Source organism: Mastomys coucha, unplaced genomic scaffold, assembly GCF_008632895.1.
Source record: "Mastomys coucha isolate ucsf_1 unplaced genomic scaffold, UCSF_Mcou_1 pScaffold16, whole genome shotgun sequence".
NCBI lineage: Eukaryota > Metazoa > Chordata > Mammalia > Rodentia > Muridae > Mastomys > Mastomys coucha.
This window is the reverse complement of record NW_022196898.1, coordinates 99347453-99356307: the sequence shown is the minus strand read 5'-3', so window position 1 is coordinate 99356307 and position 8855 is coordinate 99347453. Positions and strand designations below refer to the sequence as shown.

At 41.2% G+C, this 8855-nt stretch overlaps 1 pseudogene; it reads left to right on the top strand.

Annotated features, from left to right (window-relative positions):
• Nucleotides 1–6998: 6998 nt before the first annotated feature.
• LOC116093327 overlaps nucleotides 6999–8855 on the top strand; it is a 5131-nt pseudogene continuing 3274 nt past the window's right edge.

Sequence of the window (8855 nt, the reverse complement as noted above, 5' to 3'; positions counted from 1 at the left end):
TCTATACATATAACACACAATTTCCACTTCATTGTATATAACATCTCTGTCTATACATATAACACACAGAGACTTCTTTAGGGTGCTCCTTTTTGGTGGCTTGCTTACTTGTTCTTTGTCTACACTACTTCTCTGTGAAATGAGGCCAACATACTATCAACCACCCAGGCTTACTGTGGTTCCTCAGTCAGAAAGACTGATGGAATTTATCAGGCTTGGTTCTTCTTACCATTTCTGTTAAGAAATTTGTCTGTTATTTCCATAGCTAGTCCAGATTTTTCTAGAGTTTTAGTGTGGTAATTAACTCTTATTTTTCTTCAGTGTCATCCCTTTAGTTTAAAAGCATATTATTTTGTCCTATACCATTAGACTAGCACTAGATTCCTTAGTTTAGTTATGACTCTATTCCTACATTTAGGTGAAGGGGGATTTTCTGTTTTTGTTGGAAACTCATTTGGGACATGTGATGTTTTTCTGGAAACTGTCTTATGAGAGGATGTTTTGTGGAAGCAGACACGTGAGAGTATGTTTTGCTGAGAGCAGACACGTGGTGTTTTTCTGGAAGCTGCCTGGTAAAAGGGTTTGTGATATTTTGCTCTAGCAGACACTTGAGAGGTGTGTGATATTTGGAAAGAGTGGGTCATGCTCTTGCATTGGTTTGCCTTGCAGCTCTTTGCTGGTCATTGCTTGTCTTCAGTGACACTGGTCTTCGCTGATGACGCCATTTGCCTTGCTTTCTTTGCAGGTCTTCCCTTGTCATGACTTCATAGAGAGAACTTCTGTTGGTATTCTGACTGCTTCTTGCCACTTCTGTGGACTTGTGTCAGACTTGGTTTCTTCTGGATCGAGCTATTACTACTGATTCATGTTTGGTGTTTGCCAAGTGGTCTGGACTGCCACTGCTGATTTGTGTTTGGTGTTTTGCTAGTGGACTGGACTGCTGACAACGAAGATTGGAATCACCTCAAAGAATTATTTCTAAGTATGTCCACAAACCCTGTTTCCTATTCGCCTTTCTTTCCCCTTACTTCTGGTGGGTGGTGGGCTAGAAGGGAGGTTGATGCATTAAAGAACCATAATTAAAGTAGGTTTTGAAGAATCTAAGCCTACACTTAGCATGCCTTGTTCTTTTACTAGCTGACTTTGATAAGTTGAAGCAGTTGCTATGCTGCCAACAGAGCTCAAGAATTCAGTGCTGAGTAGTTGAAATGAACTAACTTGGGATGCCATGACACTATGACAGAAGATGCAATGTACTATTGGTTTGTGTGAAAGCTATTTTTGGGAATTATTTTGGGGAAAATTATAAATAAAATTACACAAATTCTTCTGTAGATAGCAGAAAATCCTTTAGTGAGGTTCTAGTAAATTAATTTATAATACAGTTTAATAAATGATGTCTTGAAAACAATGACTTGCTAATTAATAGTAAACTTCAACATAGAATCCAAGACTTTTATCTAAAGATGGTTAGGTATAGATGAGGGATGAATATTGGTCAGTGAGCTAATAAAATTGAATATGAAAATAAAGAACTAAATAAGGCTTTGTGGGGCACAGGGGAGCATACTGGGAATGATTCAAGTCTCACACTGGACAGGAAAATGATCTGCACAGGTGAAAATTGAAACTTGGGTTAGCTCAACTTTAGCCAGTGTTGGGCCAAGATCTTCTATCTCTGACCTCAGGGATTATTATTATTATTATTACTATTATGATTATTACATTAGTTTACACACTTAACACAGTAAAACTTTAGACAAAAGGTTTCCACATGGCAATCATCACAACAAAACTTTATGCATAACTATGTAAAAACTCCCTAGCAAAGTATCTAGTCACCTTCAGAATAAGAATGAGTTCCATTGACTGATAAGCAGAGTTCAGAGCAAAGCCTGAGGAAGCAGGATTTGTAGTAAGCATAAAGACATTCTATTGATGGAGGATGCAAAAATACATGGGACCTCTTTTATAAGCATGTGTACTACTTACTGAGAGACAAACTCAGGATTAGGGCCTAAAACTGTTCAGGATTTTTGGGGTGGGGCATCAAATAGCAAAAAGACTACCAGGTTGTTAGAAAACATCTACTCCAGTGTTCCAGGTGATTGGGTGTCAGTTGTTCTTCCTTTGAAAATAATAGGTCAAACAGTATGTTTTTGAAGCATGAGGCACTTTTGCTGATGATGATAATTTAAATGATTTAGTAAAGAAAAAACATTTTCAAGGCTAGGGATGGCATATGTGAGCTAAAGGTCTGAGTCCTTTATTTCTTATTTTGTGCTGGGGGCTGAATGCTAACACTCTGAGGTTGATTACAGGTTTAGAACTAGACAGAGCACTTCCTATCCTCTGTAGTGTTAAACTTTAATAGGACTAGGGAAGAGAAATTTCAGGCTGTTCCACAATATTGCCTTCTTATGGAAAAATATATTGAGTAGAGAAAGACAGTGAATACAGTTTGGCACTTCTAAATCCTGAAGTAGAGGCAATTCTTTAAGTAAATTAAAAAAAAAGGTTGGAAACACCACTTCTGAACTATATTAGAGATATTCTCCCACGCTGTTTCCACATAACACTGGGAGACCTTCACTGGGATATTGTTCCTCTCGTCCTCAGAATTCACTTATACTTTGCTATTTGTCTCATTATCAAGGAGAACACAGATCAGGAGAACAGACTTTATCCCATGCTGTCATGGCTGCTCTGGGCTATGCCTTGTGCTTCATGGCTGCTCTGGCCTCTTCATTTTAACTAGTTACTCAGTCTTCCTTGACTTTTGAGATCTTGAAACTGGAAGTCCTTAGGCCAGATATTGAAACAATGACCTTTTATTTAGATTTGTATAATATTACTAGCTTCAGGCCGCATGTCTCTGGCTGTGTTTGCATTATTTGTCATTAGTTGTCTTGTTGTGGTGTTTACCCTGTAATCAATGATTCTTACTTGATCACTTGGTTGTCTAGAAACTTGCAACATTTTTCTTGACTAGTTTGCAACAATTAAATTAATTAAAATTTTTATTTTATGAATATGAGTGTTTGTCTGCATATATGTCTATGTACCATTTGCATACTTGGTGCCCATGGAGGCCAGACAAGGGCATTGAATTCCTTAGAAGTAGAGTTACAGATCATTAAGAGTTGCCATGTAGGTATAAGAAATTAAATCAGGTTTTTCCAGAAGAGAAGCAGTGGTCTTTATTGTTGAGTCATCTCTCTAGTCCCACTATCATTTTATTTTTTATTTTCAATTACATAGAACAAAACCAATGTACTTTACATTTTACTCTCTAGTTGAAAATGACATCAGCCTATGCAACATTAAATACACTGGATGAGGAATCCCATGCTGTCATGGCTGTGATATAGAGGTAGTCCAACCTCTGTATTGGAAAGCTATGTGACTAACGAGGTCACATGGCCTCCTTGAAGCTTGGTTTGTGCCTCTTGGAAGGAAACTAGATTTACTAAGCTCATATTCTATTCTTTCTTCTTCCTTTTGTACCATGATGAAAAAATTTCCAGGCTAATTTGTTCAACATCAACGTAATTGGAAAGTTACTTTCTCTGTCCTGAGAGCTAGCCCCAAGGTTATGAGAGCAGGAGAGCTGGCCTTGCCCTTCACTGGCTTGCAGCACCTGGGAGATCAGACCCTGCATCTCATCTAGGTAGCACAGTAGAGCTGACCTTGGTGGCAGGGGTGGGGGCCTGGGAGGGTGGGAGGATGAGTGAGCCCTGCCCTTTGCCAGCTCCAGCACTGAGTATGCCAGCAGGGCAGTGCTGGAGAGTTGGCCCTGGTGGTGTGGGTATAGGAGAGCTGGCAGGGTGACCAGCTCAGCTACCACCCTGGCCCAGATCTCGTGCTTTGAGCTGGCTCACATCAACATCCGCCCTATCTATGAACTGCTGGAGTGCATGAAGGAGCCACTCCTATAGATTCAAAGCTTCAGGATCTCCATAAAACAGGGTAACAACAAGATATCTGAGAGAAGTCCTGGTGAGGATCCAGTATTGATAATGTAGCAGAAGCCAGAGGCCTCGAACCAGACCAACCACTGACTCATTGCAACAAATATTTGCACATAAAGATGCTTGAACAAAAGGGTATACCCTGTGACACACTGTAACACACTGCAGCTTCTGTAACAAGATTTTTAAAATTTTAATTTTGATCTTTTTTATCTTTTGAGGGTGGAGTTGCAGGGCAGATATGAAGGAAGGAGAAGATGAGTAAGATTAGGGTGCATGATGTGAAGTTCATAAAGAATTAATAAGAGGTTTTGAAAGTATAAAAAACAAGAAAGAAAGAAAAAAGAAAGAAAGAAAAGCAGCTGTCTAGGAGATTCAGGGTAACTGAGGAGGGTTGCACACACCTCTTCTTCCTCCACAAAGAGGAGCCAGGGCAAGAGACACGCAGCGGCATTTGAGGCTTCGTGAATGTGGAAGAGTTCTGAAAACTAGTGAGTGGAACCTTGTAAGGCTTGGAGACCTGGGATGACAGCCCAGGAAGATAAAGATGCCTAGTTCCAAACTTGTAACCAACTCCCCTGTCAGCACAAACTCCCCAGCACAAGTCAGGAGAGGAAGGACTCTAAGCTCCAGCTCACAGGGGCCATTCCTGACCTTCTCCACATCTCGATGGCTGCTGCTTTCAGGATCAGTTTTGCGGTTACACTTCTCATGTCTGTAGAACTGTACTGTTCAAGAGGCAAGGGGGAGAATAGGGAAGTGGGGAATTACAGTCTTCAGAATTCCCCCCAATCCTCCCTTCTGACTCTAGCGCGCACCAGCTGGCTCACTGAGTAAGCCATTTTGCCAGTTCTCCCTGGCTCTTACTGATGTCTACTTGTGATTTCCTTGACTCTGAGCTTCAACTGTTTAAACAGGTCTCTGGTTTTGCCTTTCCAAGGCCACATCCCCATACCTCTGCCAGTTCAAGCTCAGGTTTCCGCTGGCTCAAACTCCTTCTGCAGCAACCAAAGCAGTCTCCAGAGAGAGAGAGAGAGAGAGAGAGGATGAGTGAAGTCAAAGAAGGAATCTTTTCAGAGGGGTAGCTGTTGAAGCTCCAGATGTGGAGAGTTAGACCAGGGACAGAAGAAGCAGAAGAAGAAACTGAGAGGGGTATTTGTATAAGTTTATAAGCAGAAAATGAGGAGGAAACAAAAACAAACACACACACAAACAAACGAGTTAGGGATACTTTAGACTAAACTGCAGCCTGATAAAAGCCTGATCAGATCGTTTGTTCCAAGGACTAAATTTTTTTCTTTTCAGCGATACTTGGACTAGAATACTGTGCCCTTGAACAATTTAACCAAGAGCAGTAGTATTATTACAAGCCTCAAGTAAACTATGAAGTATGACATTCTAGAACAACTTGTTACAGTAAGAATGACTCAGGAAGCCGAGTCTAAGTGACTCACGTGTGCGGTCTGTCAGACCATCTGACAACCATTATGTCTGACTCTGGAGCTCAGGTCAGCCAAAGCCCGCTTGCCTCTTCTGCTCAGTTACTGCTTTAGATGGATTGTTTTTTTATTCCAGTAAGAGTCTTAGAATTCATTCATTCTTGGGGGAGAGATCCCTTGTCCACATCAGACATGCTGATCTGGTAGGTGCTAGGTTCTCTGGAAACCAGAGTGTCCTGTGTACTATCTTATTCAGCACCACGTCTTTTCAGGAATATGGTGCCTGTTGTATTAAAAATGCCCAGTAATGGAGACTGATTGGTTCTTCTCTGAGAAGTCATCACTTGTTGGAGAGAGGGGCCCCTTCAGAAAATTTTATGGAAAGCAATGGCTACAACTCCCCACAGAGTCAACAAGGGAGCACCATTCTGTGGGATATTAAAGATTTTTATCTACTGTGAATTTCCTTTGGGAAAGTAGATTTCATACTTCACTATGTTTATAGTTCAACTAGGGAACCACTAAAGCACCAGTGGCTCTACAGTTAGAAGTCCTTGAAGAAGCAAGTAGATGGTTATGTGGTAAATAACTGAAGAATGTGTCAAATCAAATCACTGGCCAGAAGATTCCTAATATATATGAGTTACCCAATGTAAGAGAAAAGCAGGCTTAAAAGAGTTTCTGTTATAAGACTGAATATTATTTGCTCATTCAACAAACATTTGCTGGATATCTGTTATGTTCCTTTTGTTTTATAAATCAGAATCTGATCTGTGATAGACACACTGCTTAGCAAAGGTGTTTTAAACAGTGTATTGATGAATGACGGTATGATCTCTGTTGACCAAGAACTTCTATGTCTGTTGGTCAGGTGGATGGTTTGGAGGACAGAAAAAGTATGCTTGAAAGTATTTCATATGTATTTTGCCACAGTTTCAAACCTTACTGTGCAATGGGTATTCTATGAAGTAGAACAAACGTGCAGATCCTAGAGTCTGAATGCTAATCAGAAGACCTGGCACAACCCTTTGGATGCACTTTTTAATAAGTAGTTGAGATGGCCCAGCGGTGGTGGCACATGCCTTTAATCCCAGCACTTGGGAGGCAGAGGCAGGCGGATTTTTGAGTTCGAGGCCAGCCTGGTCTACAGAGTGAGTTCCAGGACAACCACAGTTACACAGAGAAACTCTGTCTCGAAAAACAAAACAAAACAAAAAACCAAAAAACCAAAAAAAAAAAACAAACAAACAAAAAAGTAGTTGAGGTAATTCTTATGCAAGTGCTGTATGCATCACCTAAGAGAAGTGCTGCTTATGACCTTTCATTAGCCTCCAGGAAAGTCTCAAGAATATGGTTGGTTAATGGTCTTTTCGTTTACACCCCGCTATTGTCATTGCTATCCTCACTAAAAATAGTGATAGATCAAAGGACAAAAAGAAAAACAAAATGAAACAGAACAAGAACTTTAGATTGCCTAGGGAAGAGAAGAAAGTACAAGTAAAACCAACGTGGCATTGGCTGGGGTTTTCCTGAGCTCAGGAAGGTGCTTATGAACCTGAGGTGACAGGTTCTGAGTCTCATTTTGAGGATGCACCTGGCAGGTGAGTGTGATTGATGTGGCCAGGTGGTTGTGGAAAGCAATGACATCATATTTTAAAATCATAATCATGGGTTATTGAGCAGTGTCCTCAAGGCTTAAATTCCTCCTCCTGAGCTTCTGTCTATAGCTGTCAATTTTTGTTAATTTGACCTTGGTGACTGTAAATGACACAGTAATACATCTAAGATGTGACATTTCTACAAATAGCTTTGCAAAATGAAGGATGCATACATGACACAGCAGCCTCCATTAGTAGCAAAACGTCTCTGCTTTTCCTTGACTTGCCTTCATCATAAACTGTCTGAGTTATTGTTCTATCGATGTGAAGAGACACCATGATCAAGGAAGCTTGTAAAAGAAACACTTGATTGGGAAATTTCTTACAGTTTCAGAGGGCGAGTCCATGGTCATCAGGGAGCACAGCTGGTGTCAGGAGGTGCTGCAGCTGAGACCTTACATGTTTCGACAACTACCACAATGCAGAGAGCTAACAGAATGATATGGGCTTTTCAAACCTTAAACAACACCCCAGTGATGTAACTCCTCCAACAAGTCCATACGTCCTAATCCTTGCCAATGATTCCCCCAACTTCAAACCAAACAATTCAAACATATGAGCCTATGGGGGCCATTCTCATTCAAACTACCACATACACACTCTCAGTATAACACTCTTTTCAGTTTCCAAAGTGCAAAGCTGAGAAACTCACTGGTAGGAAAAAGAAAAGGAAAACAAGCAAACCAACAAGAGCCCATCCATGTGACCCGTACTCCTACCTAAGTGCAGTGGAGTCAGAACTCCTTGTTTTAATTCAATGCCTTTTGCAGAGTAGGGGTAGAGTTACTCTTGGCAAATCTACCTCTACTGTGGAGTTAGCTGTGAGAGTTAGATATTCATTCAGCAGTAGCTAATATTTTGGAGGGTAGGTCTCTATATTCCTGATATTATATTGGTTGAAAGCAATAGTAATAAGCATGCTACAGTGGGCCAGTACTGCTCAGTTCAGGAATACAGTGGTGGATAAATTTCCCTTGAGGTTACAAACAGTACCATGTGTGTTGAGTCTGTATTGTTGTAGTGAGCCAGGTGAGGTTGTGCTTGAAGCCAGTCATGAAGTTTGACTCTACAGCAGAGGGCAGAGGGCAGGGGTCAGGGGTCAGGGGTCAGGGGGCAGACGTTTGAGCTTTTTGTCTAGCTGCTACCATGAGTATTGAAGGGAGTCTGTCCCTTAAATTATATTTCACTGTGGAACCTTTTTCTCTACCAGCCAACACCCCAGGGTTGGAAAAACCCTCCTTGTATACTTCTCCAATCACATGCAAAGGGTAAGCTAGTCCTAGGAGTGTTTGATGAGATCAGCTTTAGAAACTGCCATTTTGAGACCCCAGTCAGTTATCTTCCTATCTCTTTAGGCTTTGGCTTCCTCAAGCATGAGGTAAAGGTTTTAACTTTTAATCTTTTGCACTTTTACTGAAGTAGAGCTCTCATGATGTGTCAGCATGTAATGATTTAAGATAATGACCCACTGGCTTAAGCACAATTATGGTGTGCACAGTTACCATGCCCTATCCAACTATGGAACATTTTTCCACCCCTCCCCCCCCAAAAAAAGAAGCTGTGTTGGTTTTGCCAAATTTCTGCTTTCTGTCTCTTTCATTTATACATCCTGGCTACTTCCTATGGTTTGGATAAGTGTGTTCCAACAGGCCATTATTGAAGGCTTGCTTTCAGCCTATGGCACGATTGAGAACTGGTAGAGCTATTAAGAGGTGGAGACCAGTGGAGGAGGGTGAGGTGGGGACCAGTGGAGGAGGGTGGGGTGGAGACCAGTGGAGGAGGGTGAG